Source organism: Sinocyclocheilus anshuiensis, unplaced genomic scaffold (assembly GCF_001515605.1).
Source record: "Sinocyclocheilus anshuiensis isolate Anshui unplaced genomic scaffold, SAMN03320099.WGS_v1.1 scaffold1599, whole genome shotgun sequence".
Classification (NCBI taxonomy): domain Eukaryota; kingdom Metazoa; phylum Chordata; class Actinopteri; order Cypriniformes; family Cyprinidae; genus Sinocyclocheilus; species Sinocyclocheilus anshuiensis.
Genome location: NW_015549671.1, coordinates 23,648 through 28,843, shown reverse-complemented (window position 1 = coordinate 28,843; position 5,196 = coordinate 23,648). Strand labels below are relative to the sequence as shown.

The following is a 5,196-nucleotide window of genomic DNA, read 5'->3' as shown; positions in this document are numbered from 1 at the left end:
GTACTGAGACTGCTCTCATTAGAGTTACAAATGACCTGCTCTTATCATCTGATCGTGGTTGTATCTCTCTATATGTGCTATTGGATCTTAGCGCTGCGTTCGACACTATTGACCACGACATTCTTTTGAAAAGACTAGAAAACTTTGTTCTTTGTTGTTTTGTTCTGTCACCGATGGAGTTTTGGTTCCTTGCCGCTGTCGCTTAATCAAAGCACATCATTGGCTAGACTAAGGTCTTCTCTTTCCAACAAAAAAAAACGAGAATGTTCTCTTAAAGAGACAGTGGCAAGGAAATTACCACAAAGAGTATGTTGCCATATGGCTACACCATGCGGTAGAGGGTTAAGGTTTTTTTTTTTTTAAACCTACCATTATAATCAATAAAGCTGTCTACACTGTGAAATTAATATCTTAGTTTCATCATAAGTACATCTGCATTTTGTTGTTTATGATGAGGAAATTCACGAGAGTGCAGAATTCATTCAGCGAGCTCACGCACTGAACAGAACTCTGGTGTTTCAGCGATTACTAATCTGAACGCCTCTAATTGGCCATTGTACTCATAAGCTCAACAGAATCGTATGTGATTGGTTATAATGTGCAATCATACACACACACAAAAAAAAACAAACATGATGCAACATGAGCAGATATATAGAGTTCTGGCATGAAACTCTAGATAGCGCAGTCTGATAGGTCTAACTCAATCTGACCTAATGACATTATCACATGGCACAGCTGATTGGTTCTCTCCTGTATCGGTAGCCAATGAGCTCGCTGCTCAACATTCAAATATATGACTAGTGCTTGCCTAGCAGTTGCAGCTTGCTTCAGAACAGCGAAATCAACATCTAGATAAGTGAATGCTCTTCTAATCCATATCGCTGAGTGTATTGCGTGGTCTGCCTAATTGAATTTAAAAATGAGCAACCATATTCGTCTGAAAGAAGAAAGTCATATACACCTAGGATGCATTGAGGGTGAGTAATTTATGGGCAAATTTTCATTTTTGGGTGAACCAACCCTTTAAATAAGACTTACATTTTATTATTTTGTTTTTTTTTGACATTTGAATTATATTCACTGAAACGAGTTTTAATATCTTCAGTTTTGATTCTCAGGTGAATTTAGAGGTTTAGATTTTTTTTTTTTTTAACTGATTAACATTATTTAACAGAATCTGAAGTGTCACATATAGCATGAAAATGTGCATTTATAATGCTGCAGAAATATAACAAATACTTCTACACAGAATTTATTATCATATTTAAAAATAATAACATTACATATTTTAGTACAAATTGTATGCACCATTGTGCCTTTAAACAGAATTTGAAGATGGTACACAGCTATTTAAAAGCCAGTAGATTAGCCTAATCAAGAACAATGTTTTTAGTCTTAGTTTCTAGTTTAAGAGACCAGCTTATCAGTGCTGTAATGTTGATCACAGACAGCGATCACTGCAGAGTTCATACAGGTAACTCTCTAGACATGAGTCAGTGAACAGAACTTGACAGTTCCCATAATGCACTGCTTAACAAAGTCATGTGTTTGGGTTTCTTTGGTATATGCTTTATACTTCAAAAGTTAATTCTTCATGATTTTTTAAAATCTGACTTTAACATAAAGAAAGAAAAAAACTCACAGTTTTGTACAGGGCTAAGGCATTCGGGGCAGGGCTAAAATCAGAGCAGAATTCATCCACAAGAACAGACAGGCAACAAATCTCTTCTGCCATGGCACTGGCCTTTTCAACACCATGTAGAAAACATGAGGTTCAAATATTAAATACAGACGATATTCAACCAAAGTAAGTATTTTACCGGCAGAGGTACTGCTGCAGTGTATGCGACAAAAATGCATTTGCAGCTTTTGATGGTTAAGTGGCGCTTTAACAATAGGCCTAAACTTCAAGTTATCAGGCAAACGTGTCAAAGCGCATTTTTGTGAGTAGCAGTCAACTTTGCCTTGCCAATACACGCATCATAAAACTCGGCTTTTTAGGCAAATACCAGAAAGTGTAAGTTACTAATTAAGTTATTCAAACAGCTAGTAAATTACAGAAAGTGAGCAAAATACATTTACTTTATAAAAAGGTCATTTTCACTGACTTCAGTGTAGTGCAAATTCTGTGTATATTCTGCTTTTATTTCAGTTCATTCAGGTCAGTCCACCCAGGGTTTTTTGTACACTGTAACTTGACAACTTTTATCTGCACGAGAGAATAAAATGGCATGCATCGGCTAACTTTGTCAGTCATCATTGCAAGAACATGAATTAATCTGTTACGCTGCCACTGGAACTGATTAAGTGTAGAAAGTAACAGCAGTTATCGGTCGGCGTGGTAGCCAAGGCTCACATAGCCATAGGCCACTATTGTTAAAGTCCGCGTGAACGTTGCTGCTGGCTTTATTTCAGTGTAGTGACGTATTTCCAGCTGAAATGGAATATTGAATTGAGGGCGTGGTTTTATTTTTGCGCTCCTCCTCTCTGTCTCTCACTCATAGCAACTAATAACGGTTAGAGGGTGTATTTAAGGATATTCTGCCCAAGCCATCAAACTGACGTCATCAGAGAAGGAATGCCATTCCAGAGCGGAAGCAAATGTTTCGATTTTGATTAAAGATTACCATGACAAATTTTTTTTTTCAGTGGATTAATTACAATACTCAGCATGGATTAATTGTTCACATCAAGACTAGCAGTGTGCGCTAATAAAGTAAATAAAGTCAATTTTGATTTCATGCGGACTTTAAGCCGGTTGGCATGGTAGCCAAGGCTCACATAGTCATAGGGCACTAGTGTTAAGCCAGTTGGCGTGGTAGCCAAGGCTCACATAGTCATAGGGCACTAGTGTTAAACCAGTTGGCGTGGTAGCCAAGGCTCACATAGTCATAGGCCACTTGCTTTAAGCCGGTCGGCGTGGTAGCCCAGGCACACATAGATAGAAATACATGCGGTTCACATGGCTCTTTGGAGCAGCAGCAGTACATATGACTTGGTGATAGATCTGCTTGTTGGGGGGTGTTTTGTTCTTGTTTTGGCTTGTATTGTCCCTTCCCTTCTATGTCTCCTGCTTTGTGGGGTGTTATTCCATCTATGTTATATTTGCTGCAGCACTATTTCTTACATGCTCACAGCAGCATGTTCTGGATATATTGGCAGTAGCAAGTCCCGGTACTTGCTCTGCCGCAGCAGCAGCAGCGTAGCAGATCTATTCTGCCAAGAACAAATACATTAACATTGTCATGTACATTACCATGCCAGTCTCTCCGAGAGTTGTCATGACAGAACTAAATTTAGTGCCGCAGTCAACACTTTTTATTTAATTTTCACTATATTTGTGACAGCGGAATAGGGGCATAGGCCTAAGCCTTGCACAGCCTTACACACACACACTCCATCTATGCTGGTATTGGCAGAACTTGCAGGTTACCTTGTCAGCAACTTTGTCAGTGATGGCCTTTATCTTGTCTTTGATGTCCTTGGTTAGGAAATTGAGTTGATTTCGCACAAACTCCAGCCGATCCATTAGAGCCTCACAATCTTCTAGTGAGAACACTCTATGGATTTACAGAGGTTCAAAAAGCAGAATATTCCATTTGTAACAAGAACAACAACAACAACAAAATAAATAAATAAAAATACCATGCTAAAGAACAAAATGATTTTGGTTCAATAGTGGTACCAAATATTGTCTTTGGGAGCTTGGACAGAGACCCTCCGTTATAAAGCAGACAGGTTTTGGAACTCACTTTTTTTCTGCTGAAGAAATATTGATGCATCCATGATAGCCTACTCAATGATCTGCCAGGCTCTGATCATGTGCTGCTCAAACTTTGTCTTCACGGCAGACTGTGATATAAATTCCTGTGGAATCCATGAAGCATGTTCTTGAGCCATCATTGTACCACAATTATCAGGGATCACATCACAATTAAAACTAATCAAAACAAGATTCCAATGGTAAGATTTTATCTATGACTATCAACATGGGTGACATGTTTTTCCACTCTCATCATTGTCTGCTAATATGACTGAATCACAACAGGCCCATCTATTAATGCCATCGTAGATTACTGTGAATTTTCATCCCTGGATCCCAAGAATGTGAGGTATGCTCACCTACTCAAATCTGCTAACTTGGCTCAGGGATTGCCACTATGGGAATGGCTGCCTGGAATCTATGAGGAACACCAAATATCTCACACATCTGGGAGCCAGTAGCCCATGGCCTGAATTGATGCAAACCAGCTTGCTTAAGGAGACCATCATCAAACTTCACACCATTTCTGGGTAAAACTGTCATAAATTCTCATCTAGTCTAAAGAGCATACAGACAGGACTAAGACTCATTTCCCATGAAGCTCCTCTTAATCTTCATTGTTTTTTAGCCTCATTTTCAGACAATGATTATCCAGGAGCCAGTCACTACAGTTTGAGCACATTCTCACCTCAAATGCTCTTTCAAAACTCTGGAACTCCATCAGTTGCTTTTGGAATGCTTCAGCCAAAGCACCGCCTTTAAAGAAAAAGCATACGGCCCATTTCGGTTCCATCATACCACCAATATATAAAATATGAAATGAAGCATGTGTGATGGAGCATAATTTTTGCATATTTTTTCACAATTAAAGTTGCACCTCAAATACCATTCTCAATATCATTGGGCCACTCCGTTTTATGGTTGTTACACTCATTTTTAACTTGACTAGGCCTAGTTTTTCCTGGTCTCCCTCCAGAGCAGTGTCAAAAGCAGAAGGCTCTATGCTGTGTGACCCAAAGCAGTCGAGCCTAACAGTCTCTGGCATTGCCTGGGCGCGGTGACCCAGGTGAAAAATAAATATATTTAAATTGTGCTTTTTCAGACATACTTACTATATTTAAATTATACTATACTAAGTGCATATTAAATGTATTATTTTGAAACAACTTTAAGTATATTAAGTGTATTTCGATATGTTTAAGTTGGATTTTAATCTATTTGTAATATATTTAATATATTGAAATTGTGTTAAAATGGAACCAATTTAAGTATATTTAGTGCAATTTAAGTGTATTTCTTAAAATACATTTAAAATGTCCTTTTAATACTTCATGAACTACAGTTAGAGTATATTTGAAGCATCGTTTTAATGTACTTCAAGTACATTTCAATTGTATTTCAGCTAATTGGCAATGCATTAGCATTACACT

General features: G+C 38.0%; 1 pseudogene; it reads right to left on the bottom strand.

Moving 5' to 3' along the window:
• Positions 1-5,196, bottom strand: part of LOC107660325 (mitofusin-1-like) — a 17,079-nt pseudogene that overhangs the window by 7,320 nt on the left and 4,563 nt on the right.